We start from the raw sequence: 25,571 nt of genomic DNA, 5'->3' as shown, positions 1-25,571 counted from the left end.
CAACAACACTACTGCACTTACTGAAGACTTGAGTCGATTCCCTACAGAGAGTCACACTTTCAAGAAAGCCTATAAGAAGAAGCCAGTTCCCCATGTTGCACCTGCTTCTGGCTCCTTTATGGGAGATGCCCGCTCTAGTGGCTTTGCACCTGGTCGCCCTGTTGCTACCCCTGTGATTCAGAAGCATGTGAGGAAGCTTAGTTGGTTTCAGCGCAATGTTCTGTGCCTGAACATTGAGATTCACAAGGAAAACTATGAGGCCAGCCGTCAGCGCTCAGAGATTTAGCATACTCAGGCGGTCATTCTTCACAGGCTCAGCAGTGAGCAAGGACCTCCGCCTCAGCCTCCAGTTCACCCAGCCTACAGTGGGTGGCACTCTTCCCAGGTTCCTTGGACTGATCTTGAGCAGAGTATTCAGAGGTCTAGCATCGCCCGCGACTCTCCTCCAACTGCTGACAGTGATGATGCGTATGTCAACGAAGAGGACTCCGAGTGATCTCCATGGGGCGCGTAGCATCGCGCTTTTCCCCTTTTTAGCGTCTCGATGCCAAAGGGGGAGAAGTGTTCTATTAGGCCTTCTCTACGGGATTTGCTAGGGTAGGGCACAAGCATATGCGTTTACCATTCCTCTATCGCTTGTGTCCTCTTTTATGTCATTTATTTGAACTATTTGGCTTGGTTTGTTCGTTCAAAACTATGTGTTATGTGTGGTTGTGAGACATTATGTTAAGGTTTTCGGAATTCTATATGTTGAGACCAAGGTTTATGATATGGTGTGGTATTTATATATATCCGGTATTATATATCTCCATATGGGTATGATCTCTTTCACCTTGTCTCATCTATATATATGCCTATGTCTCTTGTTTGAGCTCATGTTGGATATCTCTTGTGTTGAGGCACCTCGCACCTATATGTTGTGCATTTGTATTAAATGCAAATTACTTGTATGCATACATGTAGGGGGAGTGCCTCTACATTTTGCCAACATGCTTGTTCTCTATAGTGTTTTTTATTGCAAATTCGTATATTGTCATCAAACACCAAAAGGGGGAGATTGAAAGAACATCTCTCACATTATGTTTTGGATTGTTTGATGTCAATATATGTGATACTCTAATGTTTGATGAAGTGGTGCAGAGAATATATATACATGTATCTGGATGTTTTGTGTGGAAAACGAGACAAAAAGATGCAGACTGTGTTTCACCAGGCCGGATTTTCCGGGCCGGATATTTGCAAAATACCCACCCCCCCAAAATCGTCGAAGGACTTTTGCCTGGATTTTCCCCAAGGGGGGTGATTATCTGGCCCTCACTTACACCGGATAATCCGGCCCTCGAAGAGTTCCAACGGCTGGATTTTTGAAGAGGGTATTTATACCCCCCTTCTTCCTCCTTCCAACCTGGTCAATCATTCCACAAGTTCATCACCATTAGAGTCACCTCAAGAAACACAAGAATCACAAGATCTCCTCCTCCACCCAACCAAAGCTCTTGATCTTTGGAGATTCGAAGTAGAAGACCCCGATCTACATCTTCACCGAAGCGATTTGCATTTCCCCCTCATATGCTTGAGGGCTCATTTGCTAGTGTTCCTCTTTGGAGAAACCCTAGTTGTTTGTAGTTGATATTGTTCTTGTTGTTGTTACAGATTTGGGAGCCTCCAATTTCGTTGTGGATGTGTGCCCCAAGAAGGGTAAAGGCCCGATTTCCGCCTCGAGGAAATCTCTTAGTGGAAGTGGGCTAGGCCTTCGTGGCGTTGCTCACCGGAGACCTGAGTGAAGCCTTCGTGGCGTTGGTTTGGCTTTCGTAGCAACCACACTCTTCCAAACGTAGACGTACCTTCTTGCAAAGGAAGAGAACTACGGGAATCAACTCCGTGTCTCTGCGTGCTCCACTCTCGGTTACCTCTATCCTATTATCTCCCTATATATATTGCGTAGCTATATCTTGCTTAGTCGTTGACCTAGTCATATAGGTAAATTCACTTAGTTGCATATCTAGAGAATTTACCTTTGTGTCAAGCCTAAATTGAAAAAGAACTAAAAATTGGTTAGCACCTATTCACCCCCCATCTAGGTGCGGCATACGATCCTTTCAACTGCACGGCAAAGCTTTTGCCGTGCGTTTGTTTCTCTGCCGTGAGGGAAATCTTTGTCATGCGCCTTGATGCTTTGTTGTGCGGCAGCGCGGACTCACGCAGCTAGACGGTGAGGCCAATCCAGTGAGCGAGCTCCTCAAGCTCGCTTTGCGCGATGGCCATCTCTGATGCCTCCTCCTTGGTGAGGTCCGGATGGGTTGGACCTCCGGGTTAGCGAGCAGCGCATCGCCACCGCCAATGTCGTCCTCATCGTCGTAACAAGTTGGCATCACGTCCAACATTCAAATATGTCATCATATTGAGCATAACAATCTTTCATGAACATATATAATTCATTAGGGACAAGCGGAAACATCATCATGTGGAGCATCAGTCGATGGGAAGTTCACTTAACACATGTCGAACAACACCACAACATCTAAAGAAATACGCCTAACATCTAAATGAGTTTAGAAGTACACTTAATATGTCGAGCAACACCATAATATTTACATCCACCATCGACAACATCCACAATACATTATTTTTAATCTACCTCTTGGAGCTGGCTTTCATGGAGCCTTTATTTAAGTGAAAAATGGCATTTCGAAAATTCTTTTACAAAATCCTAGCTATAGACAAAGATGTATTCTACCTCTGCGCAAAAAATAAACAATTCGAAGGGACTCTATATTCTAGGCCTTGCAAAATTAATAAAACTGTGGGATAGTTTGGCAGGTTTTGTCAGCTTTGTGCAGCGCAGAATATAATGTATTCCATCTTGAGATACATCTAGATTTTTTTTAAATAAAATATGAAATTCGAATTTTGAAAAAAAAACTTGCCGCTCGAGCGTCATTTGGGGTTTCGCATTCCATCATGGTTTTGTTTTTTCCTTTGTGGGAGCGGCCCACTTTGTAAAGGAGCAAGATACTGACATTTACTTCCCGCTCATTAGCGTGCTTTTGTAGGCATGGCGTGAAAGCAATTCGGCGTGGGCTGGCCCATTAGTTGTTGTCGATTAAAAAGAAGTACCTTTCTTTTTCTCATTTCACATCATCTGATCTCTAGTCTAGTGCAGTGGCGAAGTGTGACGTAAAATAAAGGGAGGGCCAGTTGCTTGTAAGCCTAAAATATTACATGCAATTCTTGCAAAAAGAATTGTAACTGAATCAACAGAGGAGCAGGCAGCTAGGAGATAGTGATTTGAGGAAAAAATATAACTACCAAATGGAAATTTGAGCTGCTGTTTGCTTTTATTTGGGCTGATTTTGACAAAGACGAGAAGAAATAGAGAGTAGCCAATTTGGAGATAGGGGATAGAGAGCAGCCAGCTAGAAGATGGGACTTTGAGGGGATAAGCAAGACCTAGAAGAGGGGATTTAGGGAAACGGTAGAACCGGAGCTGAGAAAGATGAGAACAGCGTATACGAGCGATACATAGATGAGGACGAGTCGACCAATCGGTCCTAGTCCTGGCCGGATGGAGCGAGGGGTTCGGGCCATATGGAGTAGTAAAAGATTGCATTCTGAGAAGACTGGGTTGGAGGCCAGAATGGCCTCCAGGATTCTCCGCCAATGGTCTAGTGGTTGCTACACATGTGCAGTTGGCGGTGATCCAAGTTCAAATCACAACCTTCATCGTTTCCCGACCATTTTTAAAATAAAAAAATTAAAGAAAATAAACGTGAACAAAACTTAAATTTGAGCAAATTTCGAATCCGAAAAAATAGCATTAACAAAATTTGAATTCAAACAAAAAATAGTATGAACAAAATTTGAATTCGAATCTTTTTCTGGAATTCGAACAATAATCTGACAACGTTGGGTTATCGCGCCTGCCACACGGGCACATGGCCACCCCACGCGTGCATGCACACGCAGAGCCGGCCGTCACGTCAGAGCATTGCAGGGACGATGAGTGCAGATCACTCCAGAGCCTGGCTCTTTCTCCAAAAAAAAAAAGTGGAAGCACACTGCGCGATAGAGGAAAAAAATATGGGGTGAGAGAGGCTCGAACTCTCGACCTCAGGATAACTCAATTTAGCTATGAGACCTACGCGCTAGCCAACTGCGCCACCACCCCATCTGCTAGTACCACTACAAAGATCCTATTTCTATTTATTATTAATAGGTAACTCTCCGATATTATTAGGCTCGACCGTTCGTGTATGGGTCGACATTATGCTACAAACGCCGGATATTGCGTGCTAGGACTCCGCACTTCGCTGCTGCCATTTTTCTTTTTTCCTGGCGGCCTCAGCATGGTGTTCATATAGGAGAATAGCATGGTCTACATAGGAGGAGTCTTTCAAGCATGGCATATTTTGTGCAACTACAAATGTGTTGTACGACAATTGTTTTGACAGAAATAAATATTGAAAAATGGGACATGCTAACAATGGATCCTCGGAAATATTCGGCTGCAAGCGAAGGTGCACCAAACGTATCAGACCTTGCCGCCGTTTATAGTAGAGGTAAAGCTTCAGTATCTGTATCTCCACTCAACAATACGGACTGACACCGCTTCCTGTCCTTTCACAGATTTTCCATGGAACAAAAGCTAAATAACCTTCAATTGCTGTTGGCATTTGTGACATCCTGGCCCAAGGTTTATAAGGTATTGATCGACTACTCATACTAACAAGATGTGTCTTCTCCGGAAGCTCATCTCCATAGACTACCAGGAGTAGCTAATGGCAGAGCGGGAGTGGCTTGGGTGTTCCAGCATTTCTCCGCTCACGAACTAGTCTTGGTATTTCCTTCCATGTCTTTGGTTTAAGTGCCATTACTGTACATATAACACAAAATGATGTCAGAACAAGCTTCTAACAATTAATGTAACATGAAAATTTATTCCACCCCATTACAAAAAAAAAAAAATAGATATCGTATGGGGAAAAAATGAGAGCACTTGCTCTGAGTTCTTTTTGTATTACGCATGTCGCATCTCGTTCTTTCAGTTAACACACTGTAAAACATTTGTTGTTAAGCAAGAATTCAGTACTCTCTACAGCGAGTCAGCGATGCCCACTACTGTGACCTGATATGTGATCCTCTTCTAAATATCTACTATGAAAATGGTTTTCCTTTTTCTTCTAAAATATCGACTATTGGACATGTAATATCTCGACCGAAATCTTTCAGTTAACACTTCGTGCAGCACATTTGCAGTTACACAAAATATCAGTACCCTCTACTGACACGTCCTTCTCTGTAACTTCATATTTGATCCTCCTTTTTTTCTGGATAATATGTGATCCTCTTTTAGAGGGCGACATATAGTGATTTGTTCTTGAGTATCAGAAAAATATATCTTTCAAACTAATTAAAACAACTATATTACTCACGCTGGCATGTCTTCAAGTAGGTCGAAAATTTCTGATGATAGTATCAGATGATCATGATGTAATAACAACTTAGTTAAAATTTATATCTACAAGTATTGAGAAAATTAACGTAAAACAAACATGCATGTAAAGGATAGATAGACACCCATACAATGTGAAATTTGGTATAGAAATATAATCGCTTCCGATCTGGGAGGAAATCATAAATTAAATTACCATAAAACAAGCTACAGTAATGTGATGTGAAAAAAAACACCACAAGGTTACAACCCCGAGATGATGTCTTGATCTACAAAATTTCACGTATATACCTTTCTACCTTTCCTATACATGTATGCGTTTGACTTTTCACTAGGAATATAGTCGGCAATTGGCTCAGTGGTGTGGATATTAGGTTCAAGTTACGTACTAGGGTGGGAGCGCTTGCCGTTATTTGGTAGCTATAGCTAGATAGAAATTATAAGATTTTTAATGATAAAAATTCTTCTCTCATGCATGTCATCTACCGGTGTACAGCTACACGCACCGTTCATGGTCATCTCTATAGTGTGTGAAGCATCACAGTCTGTTTACGGATGTGTGTACACGGTTGAAGGATACGGCATATGATAGTTTTGTCCAACATGGATGGCAGCGTAATCTACGAATTAACCCTCCTTCGCCTTAGGCTCTTTGATAGTGTCTTTCATGACTTGTTAAGAGCCTCATTTTTACATTTTTGATGGAACTTTAGGATTGGAGCGACTATGTTCATCTCCGTTATGCAGATGCCGGGTGTAATATCTAGACCTTTTAGATAATAAAGCGCATTTCTCAAAGAAAAAAATTATAATCATTTAACACTGCAATCAGATTGCTATTTCTCAACTTCAAGCAATATAATGATATGCTAACCCAAGATGGAAAGTTGACGGTGGTACATGGGATTGAATGAATGCTTGCATTTGTTGGTGAACATGGCAAAGACGGAATACAATGTGTACCTTCAAGATGAGCATCGAGATATTCTACGTCGATGTTGTCCAGTTGCTGCCGCAGGCATCTAGGGAGCTTCTTTATAGCAGGGCAGTCTTTAATACAAAGCCTTTCGAGAGACCCATATTCTTTCGGTATAGATGCCAGGGTACTGCAGCCAATAAGCCCAACGTTTACCAACGATCCTGACAGAGACTCCAGCGAGGTAAACACACTGCCCTCAATTTGCAGGTACTTGACAGAGGTAGGCAGACAGAGAATACCCCCCAACATGCTCATGTCCGATATATATAAATCTACGAGACAAGGAGGAAGTGAATGCTCTGTTGCCAGTGGCGGACGCAGGAAAAAAACTGAGGGTGGGCACACTCCAAATTTTTTTTTTTGCACTGGCCCATGTACGATAAAATTTTACTAAATTAATACGGGGTAATATGCTAGCAAGGTGCCCATGTTTTCCCCGTGATACATATTGAAGAACGATAACGCAAATAAAATGCAAAAAACACTATTACCACATGGTAATCATCTTCCTCAAAGGGCCAATTGTGAACTGTATTTTCTATGTTCATAGATGATATAAATAAATTATTTTGACTCCATTAAATACTCCCTCCGATCTTAGTCTACATTCTAGTAAAAATAAGATAAACTAGTATTGCATTTATTAGTACTACTTAAATATGTGAATAACCAATTCAAATTACTTGAAAATAACAATGTCCAATGAAGAGAGCAAAACTACTTGGTTTTCAATTTTGTTGTTGATTAAAAGCTATAATGTAGATTATTTCAGAATTTTTTAAGGCAAGAATGATGACTACTACAAAACAAAGGGAATATTCTGAAACTTCTGCTCACGCCTAGATTTATCCTTACCTACAAGGAATTGTATAATTAAAAAGAAAATTAACTTCCTTTAATTCCATAGTATTTTCTTTTGACTGGAGCATCTTCGTATGAACTGCACCATCCTTTCTTCGAAGAAGTCATTCTGTAATAAGGAGCATATATAGCTCTATTTATGGTTTTAAAGGTTTGATTATACACGTTAATGGAGAGGAGACATGTCTTTTCTATATTCTCTCTACCAGGATGATATGGTAGCATGAGCATTTTGTAAATTTGGTATTGATGGGTTGGCCAGTTGGGGATTTACCAGGCTCAGGCTAGCTCCATACCGGTTCGGCTAGATCCGACGATAGGTGCTGGCCTGCTGCAGGTCAGGTCGCGCGGCTGCGGAGCCGGCGGCCAGCGGCGGGAGGGGGACAGACGAAGGCTAGCGATGAAAGTCAGGGTCCGGCGAGTGCGGCCGGCGCCGGCGGCCACTGGAGTTGGTTTGCTGGAGATTGATCCACTGAGTTTAGAGACAGGATTAGTTCGCTCACTCGCTTCGTTGGACCATGGTTTCTCAGTTTTTGGACCGTGATTCGTATAGTAGGTAAGAAAACTTCAGAATTTCTGGGTGGGCCACGGCCCCCTCGGCCCACCCGCTAGGTACGCCCATGTCTGTTGCTGCTGCTGATGGTTTTGGTACATTCAAGGAAGCAGTGACCCGTGGTTTTGGGAGCTCATCCAGCTGGCAAGAAAGGATTCAAATATTACTACATCTACCAATAAGTATGCTCTTCAAGGACGGTGGAAGATGTATAACCCCTGATGATAAAATATCACATTCAATTAAACGTAGAGATTCTAGGTATGGACAAAAGTGATTCATGGGTGATGATGACAACTCCGATAGAACTGTAGGTGGGATTGCCTCGCTGCAAGAAGGCTCATGAACTAACTCTGGCATGCCCTGCTGCTTGCCAAATATGGACTCAAGCTTATGGCACGTACCAATAGTCATTTCCTTGAGAAATTTTGGGATGTTGAACATCTCTACCAAACTTGCACAATCATATATCTCAAGAGAGTCTAGACCTCGAAGGTGATGACTCCTTTGGGATGCTGATGGCTGAAGAGGAGCTTGTGCGTATCCAGACAGATTTTTGCAGCTTCTAACTTTTAAGCTCCTCAAGGAGACTAAGCTTTCGAAAACCTTCTCTGGCCAGTGGACGAGCACACCACATCTATCAATTTCCAAGTCTTTAAGATGTACAAAATAGTCCCACAGCTCTAGTGCACCTGATCCAAAGAATGAGTTGCAACATCCTAACTTCATAACTGTAATATTGGATTCCTGGTTCCATTTCTCCTTCATGTCCACTGGTTCAATTAAAGTGTACCCAGTCTCTAATGTTGTTTCTGTTATTTCTAGCTTCAGTGTCAGTTTGGTCAGCGAAGACAAATATATGTCTACCCAATGGAAGATCTCTGGCTGGCCATGTTCAACTTCTAACATGCTGAGTTTTGGTGCTTTAGGTAAATCTATCAGTTTTGGGCATTTGTGAATCGATAGCTCCTCAAGTTGAGGAAACAATATCTGTTTTCCTTTGACCACATCATGCCATCTCTGAAAGCTCTCCAATTCTTTCATTTTGAGTACCTTCAGGGCAGGGAACACTGGGTGTAATAATCTATAACCAAATCCACTACATGGTTCTTGAACCAATGGTGCATCAGGTAATGCTACCAGCTTTCCACAATACCTAATAAACAACTTCTCAAGCACAGGAAATATTGCCTGCCCTTCTTGCCTCTCATTTACTTCCCACCACCTCTCAAAATCCAACAGATGGTCTAGTGTAAGCTCCTTCAGTCTTGGAAAAGGAAGGATGTACCACATCTGAACAAAACTTGCAATCTTTCACAACTAAAAAGATGGATCTCAACCATGTTCTGCAACATACCCATGCACTTTCCTCCATAGGAATATATCCTGAGAATCCGTAGCCCATCATGAGGTTCAAAATTGCTGAGCACCTCGCTGTCACGAACAGAAGTCCATGTTAATACCAGTTCTCTGAGATCCTTCTGGTTTCCAAGCTTTGTCACTTTTGCCTCTGCTTCTATAACATTCTCTACCTGGCGTAGCTCTAGCTGACCACAAAGGTTTAAATGCTCCAGCTCTGCAACATCACTGCAATCAGCCAATCAGGCCTAGTAACGGCTGCTACAAAGCATGTAAGCGTTTGCAGCTTAGTGAGTTTTCCGAGTTCCGGAGGCATGCTCTTCAACTTTGGACATCCATGAGTGTAGAGGTGACGGAGGGAAGTCATATACTTCACTTGCCTTGGAAGTCGATGTAGATGAGAGCAGTAGGAAAGGTCCAGCATTTTCAGGTTATATAGAATAGTTATACCTTCAGGGAGTGCTTTGATATTACTATTTGAGAGATCAAGGTACCTCAAGTGATGGAGATACTTTGCTTTCAGTAGAAATGATTCTGCCTATATATATACAGAGCTTCAAGGCATGCAAAGAGCTGTATTTCGATAGATGTTGCAATGGGGTTTTCATATACATATTGCATAGCAGTGTTTGGATAGCAGGGGATCTTTTCTTCATAGAATCATTTAATATACCTTCAGTTTCTTCACATGATAAAAACAAATGCCGAACACTATCTGGAAGCCAGTTGGTTTCACTTGGTTTACTATTTGCAGCAACACATTCCTCTTCCATAACAAACATTGCAATATCATGCATCATATCATGGATTTTGCATGTCGTTCTGGAATACAGTCCCCCGTAGTCTTTAGATTCCTCTATGTCTAGAAAGAATGACCTTGAGGCTAGCTCATTGAAAATATGCTTTCCAGTAGTTTCAAGACTATCTTCCTTGTGCTCTGGGATAAAGCCATTTGCAATCCATAGCTGGATTAGCTTTGCTACATCAATAGCGTAATCCTTGGGAAATACAGCACATAAAGCAAAGCACTGTTTCATTTGTGATGGCAAGTCATTGTAACTGAGCTTTAGTATTGGCAAAATTCCAGTTTCCTCGCTGCAGATGCTGCTTCTAGATGATATAGCCTTCCATTCTTCCACGCTGGTCTTGGTATGAAGTACAGAGCCTAGCGCAGTTGCAGCTAAAGGAGAGCCAGAACATCTCTTGGCGATCTCATCAACCATCTTAACTAGCACGTCAGGCTTTTCTTTCTTCGAACTGAATGCTTTAGCCTCAATAATTTCCTTGATGAATCTATCCTCCAAAACATCGAGATTGCATACTTTGTCTGGAGCCATTATGTCAGCAACTTGTTTATTACGAGTTGTTGTTAACACTACACTGCCACTTCCACCATGCTGAAGACACCCCTTCAGCCTTTCCCACTTATAGACATCTTGGTTCCAGACATCATCCATGACAAGGAGATACCTCTGTCCGCTGACCAATTTTTGAAGCCTATCCAGTGGTGGTTTGTATATGTCATCACTCATCTTCGGAGATGCTTCAACTATACTCTTAGCCAGGGAGTTCACATCAAAAGTGTCAGAAACACAGATCCATAGAAGCAACTGGAAATGCTTTTGGACTTGAGGTTCATTGTATATGAGCTGAGCTAATGTGGTCTTGCCAATGCCCCCAATTCCAATTATGGGAACAACTACGAGATCTGGATTGCTAGCTTGACCAAGTAGTATATCAACAATATTCTTCTTCTCTTTGTCTCTGGATCTCAATGCAATTTCCCGTGGGTCGATGATAACATAATCTGTCTGCCTCCACTGCTTGGACACCGACGGCTGTGGTTGTGGTTGGTACTTGAACCCAAAGGCCTGCATATCTGATATGAGGGCCTCAATGTCCCGCAGAATTCTGCAAAGCTTGATACCCATTCTGCGACGAAACTCAACACGGTTGTGAGTAGGGAAGAGTTTAATTACATCAAAGCCAAGCTTTCTGTAGTGCCCATTACTCTTGGCTTCACGGCGGAGTGCTTCGTACTTGAACTCGTCGAACACTTCGTTTGCCTCATAGGCCACTATCTTGAGCTCCTGGAGCCAGCTTTGGCACCTTCCATGTGTGCCGTCGCTTGCTCCTCGGCATAAGTGATGATGTCGAGGATGGCCGGAAGCTTGCGTTTGAGAATCTTGTGCTGCTCCTCCATTCCCTCCATCACGTTGTACTGGTCCAGGAGGTAGTTGGACGCCTTGTCCCTCAGCATGGACACCAGCAGCCCGATGGCCATGGAAACCACCATCTCCGCCATTGGAACGATCACGCACAACCCAAGTGCACTACAGAATTAAATGGAGAAGACAATGCTGTGAGCAAGACGTGTAGAGGTGGAGCTTGAACCAGTTGCAAATCAAAATCCAATCTTGCAGCCGTAGTTACCTTCACGAGCTTGTGTCTGAGCACCCAGGTCCAGCAAAGCACCAAGGTCCTCACCGGCACGTGGATGGCAGGTCCAGCGTTGCAGCAGCCCGTGATCCTAGCTGGGGGCCGCAACTCATAATACAATCTTGTGGCTGCAGCCAAAATTACCTCTAAGAATAAGTATTTCTATAAATGTGAAAGTAGTTTGACTACACGACTTTAAACATAAGGCATTACACCAAGCTTTAAATTAATAAAGCCAGTTACGACCAGAGTTACAAGGTTCTGAGAAAACAGCTACAAAGACCACCCACATTACAAGCACACAATAGAGTACAATACGACGCACCGCCTGCAAACGCTTGGATCTTCATACACCGAAACACTCGCTGATCAAGGTACGTAGACACGGAAGCGGAGGAGGAAGACGCCACACATCGGAGGAAGGCCTTCATCAATTCGAACAGAGACAAACTGGTTCATAGTGCCACCCGTCCTGCCCTCTCGCCTAGGTTTGAGGGTGTCGTACAATTAGGAGATGGAATGCCCATCCTAGAGCTCGAATTGCAACCGAAGAAAAGACCATCACATGACTAAGTCCAGCCAACATTCTTGGTTGTGTATACTCTCCTCTCGCCCCTGCGAGGCGACAGGGGGGAAACCCTAGTTCCAGCCGTCGGCAGCCACCCAACCTCCCACTCCTCCTCCCGCCGCCGCCATAGGGCGCGGCCAGGCAAATCTTAGACGAAGACGGTGGCGATAGGGAGGTTCATCTCCTCGCACGCAAGGGCGGCAGCGCGAGACACTACCCCTGGGCATGAACGGTGGCATGGCTTCAGGCATGTGGCGGCAGCACATCTAGACAGCGGCGCGGCGGAAGGAGAGTGGTGGGTTGTGATCTCGAGGTGGCTTCGCCTCCAATAGGCAACGGAGGAGGTTGGCACGCGGCGCCGACAGCGACCTGTGCGCCCATAGGCAGTTTGGGCCCGATCTGGGTCCCTAGGCGCTCGATTGGGGCTGGGCAACTCGGATCCGTCATGATTGTCTTCATCGGTGGCTGTATCACGGTCCAGTAGCGCTGGTTTTGGACCTGCGCGGCTGCCGATGAAAACCGCGGCAGGCAATGGTGGCGTCTCTTGGCATTGCTTCCTTGTCGAAGGTATAGTTTTTGCAGCTGCCGTCCTCTTGATCGGGAGACTCCGGGGGGCATCCGGGTTCCCGGATTGGACGTTGGCGACACTTTTAGTGTTGTTCTCCCTTTTGAGGGCAGCGTATTTGGAGCACATACTGATTGGATTGGTTTGGAAGTGGAGCTGTGCCGCTTTCTTGTGCATCAATGGAGTCTCGGGGGCATGGTGAAGCGGAACCTCAGTGTACCTAGGTCGCGTGATGGTGGACACATGCATGGTGGAGGCGTTGTCTAGCACCATGGTGGCGTCCACGATACGCCTGGTAGGGACTCTGCAGATCTATGCTCTAAAGATTGATCAGGGGTTGAGGGCCGTGACGACTTCTCTAGCGTGTACATGTGATGCTCTCTACTGAACCGAATGAGCCCTCCGGCGATGATCCGATTCCTACTTGATGGGAGTTTTTCATTGTTTTCCAGGAAATAAGGCCTTGCTGACAAGGGATATCTTTACGGAGGTGTCTTGGAGGATACGTCAAGGGATATTTTTTTCCAACATGGATGACAGCTGAGGATCGACCTATGGTCGTCTTAGTTGTTTTATCTTTTATTTTCTGCAAGTCGAGAACTAAAGGTTTATGGTTGTAACTTGTGACTTGCTACGCCGTGTGCATCCTAGCTATGCAGAGGTCGGGTGTATTGCTTTTCATTAAGTAATAAAGGGCCCATTATCGAAAAAAGTCCTTGCTGACATGATTTTGATGGGAGTTTTTATTGTTTTCTAGGAAATAAGGCCTTGCTGACATGATCTTCACTCGTTGTCAGCTGTGTAGGTGTTTCGTGGTGGCTTCGGCTATTTTGATATATGATCTTGTTAGAACTTTGTTGAGTATAAATTAATAAATAGATGCAGAGGCCGGGCTACCGCCTCCATTTTAAAAAGAAAAACGATAATCCGGCTAGGTTGATTCTTGATGAGAGGCAGGCTTAAGTAGCTAGCTGTAAAAGAATTGGTTCACGTGAGAAGCAATCTTCGGTATATGCTAATCAAGTAAAACCTGAACTTTAATTTAATAATTTCAAAATTACAAATTTGTATTTAACTGAACTTAGACATTTTTTAAAATGGAGGGAGCACCCCGGCCTCTGCATCGAAAAGATGCATACGACCTTTTATTGATTTATTCAACAGAGATCTGATAAAGAGCATACGTAAAAAAACCAAAGCCACTACACAACACCTAACAACAAACCCGACAATGGGTGAAAATCATGCCGGCGAGACCTTATGCCCTAACAACACGAAAACTACCCATAAACTAGGCCAAATGGGAGCGCTCATCCGGTGTAGCAGACTTTTAGCGAGCACCTCATGCGTCACTGTCGTCAACCCACTGAGCCATCTTCAGAGTATATGTCCACATAGCTCTCGCCAGGTCTGCCATCGAGGTCGCCACGACGCCAGACAGCGCCTCCGCCCTGCGCGCATCCATAATCTCACATCCGCCGCCGAGACCCCACTTCACCACGCCACTGAGATCCGTCGTCGTCGATGCGATAGAAAACATGCCTCTCCAACAAACTACGGCCTAACCATTCCAGCTGAAATCTGCTCCAAAAACGATGCACTCAAGAGTGGTAACGATGCCAGGCGCCGCCATAGTGCGATCCGGGAGCCCTAGATCTATGGTTTCCCCCAAGCATCCCAAGTGAAGCAACGAGGCCAGCGAAGACAATGCCTTTGCCAAGGAAATGACACCAAGTGACGCCATCATCGTCCGCCAAGACCGAGGTCGAGGCTCAGTTTTCACCGGCTGCCACGTCTCCCCAAACTCGTCATCAGCTAGAACACCGTCAAAGCTCAGTGTGGGATCCCAAGATCCCTCACACCAGGACCAAACCTGGCCGATCACCTCCGGCAGAAGGAAGCCGCCACCGCCATGTCCGGGGCCACTGCCCCGACGCCCCAGTTGCACGGGCAGAGATGCAGGCCGGCAGGAACCACCACACGCAGGGGCAGGCGACCAGCAACCGCAGGAGCGCGCCGCGGTCATCTAGGTCCAAACAGGCCCAGATCGAACCCAACACCATGCCTCCGCAACTGTTGTCTAGCCTGTTGCCGATGCGCTGCACCTCTCCGGCCGCCACCACCACACAACACACACCACCGCAACTGGAGGAGGAAGATCGGGAGCCGCAATCTTGCTCCACGGTCGCGTCCAGCTGAGGCCCTGCCACCGCCGTGCCGTGTGGGCTTTGCCTGGCGACACCTCCAGCAGCGGCAGGGGGAAGGGAGAGTAGGGCGGGGACTCCAAGCGCTCGCGATGGTCTCCCCGGTGCGGTGCGGCGCGGCGCCACCGCACAGGGGAGGGTTAGGGTAGACATATTCACACAAAAAATAAAGTGAACTTAGATATAGGCTGATTTAGGCACACGCATGAAACCTAGCCACACATACCAATCGACTAATACTAGCTAAACTAATTAGACTCCAAAAGTTCTTGACAAGAAGACTTGATGTTGTTATGGAACATAGCCTACAATTCAGATGGGTTAACATTTGAAATGATAATAATATAGAGTATAAAGTTTAGTTACTGTGTATGCAGTTCGGTTTTGAATGTAGAACAACATAATTAGGGTACTACAATTGACTCTGCATGGGATGTTGTAAATGTTGACCATGACTCTCATCGAGTTTTTCTTGTGTAACCCTTTCTTCTAATAGATCCGGAGAAAATTTGGGGGTTAGAAAAGAAAAGCTAATTGTACATAATAGGTCGTATAATTTATACTGATAAATGTCATGAATACAAACTCTAACTAATAATAAGAATAAACTTTGGTAGGTGGAATTGGCTGGATTAGGGACTAAAATTCCAGGATTTTAAACATACTCCCATGCTTGGTGAATTCATTATGTATTATTAAACAAAAGATTTACTAGTTTTTAGTTTACAAGTTGAAAGAATCCTGCCATCTGCTCCCCTAAGCTAGTTGGACTCCCAAGTCTTGGTTAAATTAAACAGCTTATCTATCTGGTAGGGCAGGAAGAATTCACATACATAGAGGAAGGTTTTTACAGTTCCCTACAACCAAAGTTTAAACTATTAAACTTGTTGGGCGTCCATTCGGCGCAATATTTAGTGTTGTTCAATGTTTTTATGAAGAATAGCATGTGTAATTAGTTCACATGAATAAGTTACCAGAGTATTTCGATTCTTGAATGTCTTGGTATGTTTTATATGGCGTGGTATGTTATGGATAAGAGGAGGAAGATGGTGTTAATATTGATTTTAATGTGTGCTGAACTGCTGACCTGGGGTGGTTAATTGTTATGCTACTCTCTGCGTTACATGGGACAAAAACTGATGTCTCTGAATATATAATAGAAAACAACAATTTAAACCTAGCTAATACAATTTTCCATGATCATTCTCATAACATTAGATATTACAATTCAAATCAAATATAGCGACCCTAGTTACCTGGGACAGCAGGTGCCTTGACGAGCTCGACCCTGAACGACGGCAAGGAAGACAGGGTCCTCACCAGCACGTGGACGACGACCAGATCGAGCTATGTACGCAGCAGCAGCCCTAGAACCTGGCTGGCGCCAGCTAGGAAACGCAGGAGCGGGCAGTGACTCTGGTGAAACTGTGGAGGCGCCGGGCGTGGGTGTGTGCCTGAGCGTTGGAGCTGCGAGGTTTCTAGGATATCTTGAAGCAATGAAGCTTGTGGATGGGTAGGAATAGGATTCAGGCCGCAGCAGCCATTAGGGATTTCAGAGGGGACGTATTATGTGGCCTGTGGGGAAGGAATTTGTTCTTTTCCCCGCAAAAAGAAGGAATTTGTTCTTTGGAAAAGAAAAGAGGATGCTTTTCTTTGGGAAAAGAAGAAGGAACATGGATGATGGGGTCATCAAATTGGAGGGCTGTATTGCTCTACTGACATATGGGCGCACACCAAGCATATTTGAAGTGGCAATTTTTTTCTCTCCGGATTGCCATGGTGGCCACCCGCCCACCACCTCTGCCATTGGAACACAGGGGCTGTGCAGAATGGTGTTAGCAATACGTGCCTGCTTTGCTTGTGGGTAAAATGGAAGCCCAGGCATGTATTACCATTACAGTTCTTTACCTACCAGACTGAGGCCCTAGACACCTTTGCAGAGCATGATTACTAATTTGGCCTGTGTACAAACATAGACTGAGTTACTATGCATGTTTGTTCTTAATAATTTAAGAACCAATTATTAGAGGACATTGAACTGTAGAAATAAACTAGGCATCATGCGTGTTGCCTGGTGGACTTCCTCCTCCTCCACCCTGTAGGTTGTCACCCGATCCGGCCCCCGCCATTCTGCGTCTCCGGCCAACTTCTGGTAGGTCTTCCAATCTGGCCATCGTCCGTTCGGAGGGCCGCGTGCAGGGCACTAGGCTATCCAAGGCCACGTCCTTGGCATGAGACCAAGACGGCTTTGCATGTAGGTGGATGCATGTCGCCCCTCCACCTGCTGATGGCCTGATGCACGCTGGTGTCTGGTCTGGTCTGAGCTTTTTTACGCGGAGGAACAAGATTGGTTCTGCCTGCTCGTCAGCCAGCCGGCGGGCTACAGCCTGGTTCTGCCGGCTCCTATGCCGTTGGTGAACCTCTCCACCGTGGAAAGCTTGGGTACCTCCCGATTGATGCCTAAATTAGTCTTGGCACCGCTGCCGTTGATTTGTGCCTGCCTAGGCAACACGAATCCTTATTATTCTTGCCTACATCGACAACAACTGCCCGGGCGTTCGCTGGTGACCTACACCGCGTAATGTTGGCATCTTGGGTACGTCAACCATGGCACCAGCACCGCCACGATTACGAAGGTGCTGACCTTGTGGGTCAAGGCCATCATGTTTGAAGAGGATTTGTTAGGCTCGGTAGGCACCATCTCACATGCTCATGTCGAGTTGAGACGTACTGGCGGCTGTTCCAGGGAGTATTCGCAGAGGATGAGAAGTTGACGCTCCACTGTTCATGCGCGCACATGGTTTCATTGTGTGGCAATGTCCCCATGAAAGCTGTGTGCATGGCGACTATGAGCCGGACAATTGGTACTTTGCAGCGGTGGGTTACTTGTTCATGAGAGTCTCAAATCATGTCAGCATTGCATTTTTCTTTTGCTTTTTTGGCTGTGTGCATCCTTGATATTATGTTGTTCCAGAGGCCAGGTGTAATTGGTACGGAAAAAAAAAAGAATCATTTGTGCCACTCTATTGTTAAATGTTCTGCCACCCTATTACTAAAGTAGAATAACCAGCCAAATTGTCAAGTGCCAAAAAAAATTGTTGGCAAATTCTTGCAAGTTGAATTTTCTTTAAGTTCTGAAAGATTTTGAGTTTATGAAAATTACTGCTAATTAAAATATAGTGCATGGAATAGCAGCGTAAATGCAGGAAACAACAGGTTGAGGAACAATGAAGCAGGAAACAGATATATAGTAGATGAAGCAATACAGACATGATGATAATGAACAGACGAGGTAAATGCTTCAACCAGATCAAACATAAGCTTCAAGCGGAATAGGTACTACTCTGGAAGGAAGCAGATTCTTCAAGCACATTACAGATTACTCATGGTGATAACAGGATGAACACACCAGTGGACGAGGAAACAGGATAAGGTCAAAGATGCACATAATAACAGGATAAGGTCACATGTACGTAAACCAGATGTGATTCCTCAACCAGACAACAAGGCAACAAGATGAGATTAGTAACGGAACTGGATGAGCGAATCATAAATATGTAGTAAAAGGCTATGATGAGCGTGATAGACCATCACAACAGGGAGTCAGCGATAGATCATGCCATCATGGTGAGGGTAGTAAAGGATCAGTGAGAGGCGAATCTAGCGGAATGGTGCGATGGTGTCACCTCACTTGTCATCTTCTAGACATGAACTCTACTAGATGGTGAGAATTAGCAAAGGATTTGTCAAAAGTCAATGGTGTCAGCTGAACCCAATACTTACACTACAGATTCGCCTTGAGAGGATAGTGATACATCATCATAAAGATAGTAAAAGTTCATGTTGAGGATAGTAACAGAGGCAAGACAATATGATCATAAAAAGATGGGAAGTAAGCATTGGAAATGAAGACACCTGATTCAGTCAAGCTGTCGACACCAGCTCTACATATCCGTTGGAAGAGACTACGCACGTATGCACCTAGGTTCAGCCCACATGACGGTGCAATGGATATAAGGAACATTGAATATATATGACTCTTGGAGCACAACACCACTAAGCAGAAGTGTAGGTGCTAATGGTGAACAGATTGACTGAAACGAAATTACCAGAACAAGTCTAAATCAACTAAACACAAGTTAGTCCAAATGAGCCTTGTTTTTCTGGCATTGAATAACAGTCAAAGTGGTATTCAATTATTTTTTAGAACCTAAGACCTAGAGAAAACCTTGGTTGGCAAGAAAAATTGCTAGTACCAGTCCATGAAAGGTTTTTCAGAAGGGACAAAAATGAAAGTTCACAAGGTGCAACAATAATAAAAAGATCTCCATCTTTTGTACTATGTAATAACAAAATTAAGAACAAGTGGTATCCATGTGCCAAATAAGAAGACAATTTCATCGCCTACAAACATATATTTACCAATCAGAGGTTTGTCCCTATACTCTTATACTGAACCAACTCACAAAAAATGCTGTAATTAGTCCAGAGGTTTGCCCTATACAGCATCCTAATACAACAATGCACCTAGTGACCTGCGATGATTCAGATATGGCTGACTTCATCAAGCTTGGATGCAGTCTCTAAAATTTCATTTTGGCTAATAAGAGGTTATACTCAAAACTAAGATAACATGAAACAAGATTGGCATTTTTTAACAACCTTGGAGAATCTATGTAAAAATGTTATACAGAACATATATTAGCTCATCAGATCTATGCTATCAGCAGTGTTACCATATCAGAATGACGGAGATACAACAAGAATAAGAAAGTATGAGATATAGAGAACCATACATTGTTTCACAACCCAGCGCTTTCCGCATGCTTTCTTCTCGCCTTTCATATTTTATATAGCATTCAAGTATGCAGCCTGTTCACGCTTTACAATCTCCTCTTTTTGCGTCAGTACTTGGCTCACTTCATCAAGCTTGGGTGCCCACTATTTTTCTCAAGCAAACGCAACCCCATGTTGTATGGATATTCATGTAACTGCAACAAATACACACAAAAACATACCTTTAAATAATTGCAACTGCCATGGAAATGATGGAAGTATGAAAAGAAAGGTTAATTGTTGAAACACTGTGATCAGGGGAAAATCCAAATTAGACGAAGTACAGGAAACAGAAACTACAAGTTACAGGTAAGGCCTTTCACCTTTGCATAACTAAATGCATGTCTATTATTTTTAAATGGCAGAAAGCACCACCTACAGCTCACAATTCTTTCTACAACGGAGAACCCAGATATAATGACCACTGACATGACTGAGAAATGTGCAAAGTAGTACTCCATAAGAAGGGCCAATCTCCAATCTGCAGTGCTTTACTTCATAGTCTGGTCGAAGCTGCGAGAAAAAAATGAGTTCTTGCATGGGAGTGGGACACACGAACATTTGATTCTTTGGGAACGAACAAAGAGTAAACCACGTTGGTTTAATAAATAGTAGAGCTACAGCCTTTAGTAAATCCAGTCATGATAACAACAATGGCAAAAACCAAAACATTTTTTTCGCGAAAACGCAAAAGACATGCGTTTCGATGCATTGATAGATAGAAAAAAGGTTATATGTACATGTCCACAAAGGAACCAACACCCCGCACTACAACTCGACCCAAGAAAGGAGACCTAGTCTAGGGGAGGATCTGGCGGACACCTCGGGCTCCTGCGCTCGCCCACTCTCGCCCACTGTTGCGCCTCGTTCTTGATGTCGTTGAGCAGAGAAGGCACCGAAGGTTGCGCGTTGTCAAAGATCGCAGCATTCCAGTGCTTCCAGATCCACCACGCCGTGAGCATGATTATCGACGAAGTACCCTTGCGCAACTGGCGGGGAGCGGTCCGTACCGCCTGCGACCACCACTCCACGAAGTCCCCTTCCGAAGCCGGAGGCCCCGAGGTGGATCGGATTCACGAGAGGACCTCGAACTAGATCGTCTTGGAGAATGAGCATCCAGTGAGTAGATGCGTCATAGTCTCCTCGGATTGGTCACACAGCGGGCATCTGGGCGCATGTGGTAGACCACGACGCGCCAGCCTCTCACCCGTCCAACACCTGTCCACACAGGCCAGCCAGATAAAGAATTTCACCCTAGGAGGCGCCCAGGACCTCTAGTTCAACTCCCATGATGCTGAGGTGATCCCCCCCCCCTGGAAGAGGGCCTCATAGCAAGAATGAGAAGTATACTGGCCGTCCGTCGTCCACAACCAGGTCAACGTGTCCTGCTCCCCCGAAAGTTGGACCTCCCTCAGTCTGACCCAAAGTTGCACATATTGCCATAGTGCAAGGGGACTCGGTGCTCCAGCTATGTTGGGAATCCAAGTGCGGTCAACCAGTGCTTGACGCACCGTACGCACCCTTCTGCGCCGTTTAGGAACCAGCGCAAACACCTCTGGCGCCATCTCCTTGATGGACTTGCCGTCCAGCCAACGGTCCTCCCAAAAGAGGGCGGACTCTCCGTTTCCCACCACCATCGATGTGGAGGCCGCAAAGATGTCCAGCTCCGCCTTCGAGAACTGCATGTCGAGCCCGCGCCATGGTCGCCGGGGGTCCGTGTGCATCCTCCACAGACAACGTACCCTAAGGCTTATGGCCATCCGTGCAAGGTCAGGGATCCCCAACCCCCCTAGGTTAAGCGGCCGGCACACCCTTGCCCAATTCAAGTGGCAGTGACCTCCATTTGCCTCTGCCCGGCCCACCCAGAGGAACCCTCGCAGGATCTTGTTGATCTGCTTGAGGGTCTTTTTGTTCAAGGCTAGAACCATTAGCTGGTGCAACGGGATTGCCGCGAGCACAGCTCGAATCAGCGCCAAACGTCTGGCTTGCGGCATCATGGATGCCCGCCATGTCGGCAATTTGTCAGCCAGCCTATCCAACAGCGCCTGGAAGGTCTCGGCCGACAGACGCCTAACCGACAGGGGAATACCCAGGTACTTCACCGGGAAGGGCGCTAGCTGGCACTCCATGTGCTCTGCAGCAGCCACAGCTACCTCATCCGAACATGCAATAGGGGACACCGAACACTTAGCGAAGTTGGTGCGTAAGCCAGAAGCCTATCCGAAAAGCTCCAGGATACCGCGGACCGCACTCAGCTCTGCCTCGTCCGGGTGACAGAAGATCACCACATCATCCGCGTATAGCAACACGGAGGTCATCAGTTCCCGCCGCGCCAACCGTCGCAGCATACCCAGCTCGGCTGCCTTGGCGAGCACCTTGTTGAGCGAGTTCATCACTAGGACAAACAACGATGGCGACAGGGGTTCCCCCTGTCTCAGTCCCCTCTGATGCCAGATCGGGGGGCCTGGCTCGCCATTGAGCATCACCCGAGTACTGGCCGTGGCTAGTAGCAGAGAGACAATCTCTCGGAACCTCGGCCCAAACCCCAACTTCTGGAGAACCTCCATGAGGAAACCCCATGATACTGAGTCGAAGGCCCGAGCAATGTCCAACTTCAGCATCACCCTCGGCTCTTTCCCTCTATGCAGGAAACGAGCTGTCTGCTGAACCAACATGAAGTTGTCGTGGATGCACCTTTTGCGAATGAAGGCACATTGGTTGCGATCCACTAGCGACTCCATCCGTGGTGCCAACCTAGTAGCCAAAATTTTCGCCACCAGCTTGGCAAAGATGTGAATTAGACTTATCGGCCTATAATCACCTAGCGCCATGGCATCCGGGCGCTTGGGCAGCAGGACCAACAGGGCCTGGTTAAGGCCTTGGAGTCCGCGCCCACACATCTTGTAAAGCTTGTCAAAGGCCGCCATGAAGTCAGCTTTGACCACCCCCCAACATTTCTGAAGTAACTCCGCCGTGAACCCGTTGGGGCCAGGAGCCTTGCCCGGCGGCAAGTGTCTGATCACATCCCAAACCTCCTCGTCAGTGAACGGTATCTCGAGGTCGGAGAGGTCCTCTGGTGTGGTGCCCAGGAAGTCCAAATCCAGCGAGTGCGCCCTTGCCACCGAAGTGCCCAGCAGGCCCTCGAAGTGCGTAAAGGTAGCTTCAGCCATGGCCGCGTGGTCGGAGACAACGGCATTATCCACCCTTAAGCTATGGATCACATTCTTCTGGCGCCTGTAGGCCGCATGCTGGTGGAAGAAGGCCATGTTGGCGTCCCCCTCCCTTAGCCATGCTAACTTTGCCCGCTGGCGAGCCATCGTCCGCTCAAGCGAGGCCAGCCCCAAGTAGGTTTGCTTGAGGTGCGCCCGGAGTCGTCGCTCATCGGGGGTGAGCAGACGGGATTCCATGGCAATGTCCAACCTCAGCACCACCTCCCGCGCTATCATAAGCTGCAGTTTGATGCAACCAACCTTTTTGTCGCTCCAGCTCATGAGACGGCGCGCCGTGAGTTTCAACTTAGCAGTGAGCCGCCGAAAGGGATCAGTATCCCCTTGGACCACATCCCATGTGCTATGGACCACCTCGCCGAACCCGTCAAGCCGCAGCCAGAAACGTTCGAACTGGAACCTCTTCCGCCCTGCCGGCAATGTGGTACAGTCAAGGAGGAGGGGGCAATGGTCTGCCACCACCGTCGCCAAGCAGCGCAAACTGCAGCTAATGTGGAGCTCCTCCCAAGCCACCGTGACAAACACCCGGTCAAGCCGAACTAGAGTAGGGGTTTCCCGTTCGTTCGACCATGTGTACCGTCGACCATGCAGGTAGATCTCCTTCAGCTCGCAGTCGTTCAGGAAGCGGCGAAACCTGCCCATCATCCTACGGTTAAGATTACCGTTGTTCTTGTCCTCAGCCCGGTATATCATGTTGAAGTCCCCACAAAGCGCCCAAAGGCCTTGGTGAGTTCCGCGAATACCGCGAAGCTCATCCAGGAAGGCGATCTTGTCCGCCTCCGCCTGTGGCCCGTAGACACAGGTCAGCCACCACCAAGGTTCCCCCCAAGGGAGCCACCCTAGCAGTGATACTGTTAGCACCTATGTGAGCGCTGTCAAGCTGCACCACCCTGCTGATCCAGGCCACAATCACCCCACCCCGAGTACCAGACGCAGGCAAGCAGAAATACGCATCAAAGTCCGCGCCTAGCGCTTCCATAACAATGGCAGGGGTTACAACTTACAACTGATAGCTTTGTCTCCTGGAGACAGACAATAGACGCACCCGTGGTACCTACAACACTCCTAACACCCGTACGCCTCGCGTGATCATTAAGGCCTCGCACATTGGCCACCATCATCTTAGGTTCGTACATCATTAGAGCGATCAACACCCGAGCGACCCAAGTCAGGGTCATGCCTCCACGAGGCGCCAAGGCGCTACTGATTTAAATGTTCTTAGTTTTATTTTTCACAAACTAACTGACGACATGCTATAAAAAAACTCTACAGGGCAGTAGTATTGCATAGCTAGTCTTTGGTCTTTCTTGAAAAATCCTAGAAACGGACAGTATTATTGCATAGTTGGTCTTACTCGAGAATGAGAACCCTGTTTTAAAATAGTTCGAAATAGAAGTAGAAGCGAGTAATAAAACATAGGCCATAATCAGATTCTGTCAACTGAATATAGAGAACCATGCCAAGGGGCCCCGGTGGACCGCTGGCTGGCGCCGACCACCCTTTACGCTGGGGATAAACATCACGGCTTCTTGCTCCTGATTTCTTCCTGGCATATCAAAAGAAACGAGGCGTCTCTCCGTATCTGCTATTCCGAAGGCCAAGGAAAGCACACGGATTACAAGCAAGCCAGCATGGCCCTGTCCCGCAAGAAAACACAACAAGAAAGCCTAGATTCTAAGATACGCAAGAAAATCCGACCCCAGGAACAGCGAGAAAGCCCCGCATTAACAAGGGCGAGGAAGCGTCCCCCGCCGGAATTTCAATTGTCTACATGAGGGCAGGGCACTCACCCCGGCGGGCCCGGCACGGAACTCGAGGCTGGCTCTCCTGGCCCTGGCCGCCGCAGATTCGGCAAAGACAGCCGAGTGCCGAGGACGGCGAGGTCGCCGCAGAGACGCACCGCCAAATCGCAATCCTTTCACAATGTCATTACCAGTGCGGAGTGAATAAAATCCTCCCTAGGGTATCCCTACAAAAATTATCCATCAATTGTCCTAATTAAAGCCCATATACTTGAGGCCCAAGATCGTAACAACTTCAAGCCCAGAGGATGGCGTTCCCGGTCCGATCGTATTCCGTTTTCTTCTTCTTCTTCTTTACCGTCTGAAAGCTGAAACGAATCCGACTCGCCATGTAATTCCGTCGTTCCACCCTGCATACAATCCGACTCGCCATCTGCTTCTCTCGTCCGGGAGGCACAGCAATTACATACCAAAAGGAGATTATCCAATTTGAGTCGGACTGCAGACTTTCCCTTCTTCTCCTCTATATAAACATACCTACTGGAAGACGCTAGAGCTACAGAGGCAAAGCGTGCGTAGAGGTTCTTGTTCTTCGTAGAGATCTGTCAAGCGGAGGTGAGACATACACGCTGCGTTAGCTGTAGATCGAGAGGCCTAATAAGAGGGAGAGCAGGCTCGCTTGTTCTTTCGATCACCAATGGGATCCGCACAGTCAACCGAGAAGGTGATGCCGGAGCAGGCCGTGAAGGACCTGCACCGTGAGGATCAAATTCTACAGGAACGAGC

The 25,571-nt window shown here is 46.3% G+C and overlaps 1 long non-coding RNA gene, 1 other non-coding gene and 1 pseudogene across 3 annotated transcripts; all 3 read right to left on the bottom strand.

Annotated features, from left to right (window-relative positions):
* Nucleotides 1–4,081: 4,081 nt before the first annotated feature.
* On the bottom strand, nucleotides 4,082–4,168 carry TRNAM-CAU (transfer RNA methionine (anticodon CAU)). The gene is given in 2 exon segments: nucleotides 4,082–4,117; nucleotides 4,131–4,168. It is a non-coding gene; the product is annotated as a tRNA-Met (tRNA).
* A 191-nt stretch (nucleotides 4,169–4,359) lies between these two features.
* Nucleotides 4,360–11,509, bottom strand: LOC127307104 (putative disease resistance protein RGA4; annotated as a pseudogene).
* A 133-nt stretch (nucleotides 11,510–11,642) lies between these two features.
* On the bottom strand, nucleotides 11,643–24,827 carry LOC139832824 (uncharacterized). Of its 2 annotated transcripts, XR_011747373.1 has the most exons (4): nucleotides 24,499–24,827; nucleotides 19,777–19,971; nucleotides 16,237–18,961; nucleotides 11,652–11,771 (listed from the first exon to the last, which is right to left on the bottom strand). It is a non-coding gene; the product is annotated as an uncharacterized lncRNA (long non-coding RNA). The 2 variants fall into 2 exon arrangements; XR_011747372.1 differs by having other exon boundaries at nucleotides 11,643–18,961; nucleotides 24,499–24,817.
* Nucleotides 24,828–25,571: the final 744 nt, after the last annotated feature.

The sequence above is a fragment of the Lolium perenne genome, chromosome 6 (assembly GCF_019359855.2).
Source record: "Lolium perenne isolate Kyuss_39 chromosome 6, Kyuss_2.0, whole genome shotgun sequence".
Taxonomy (NCBI): Eukaryota; Viridiplantae; Streptophyta; class Magnoliopsida; order Poales; family Poaceae; genus Lolium; species Lolium perenne.
Note: the sequence above shows the minus strand (reverse complement) of the source record. Positions and strands in the feature narration are given on the sequence as shown.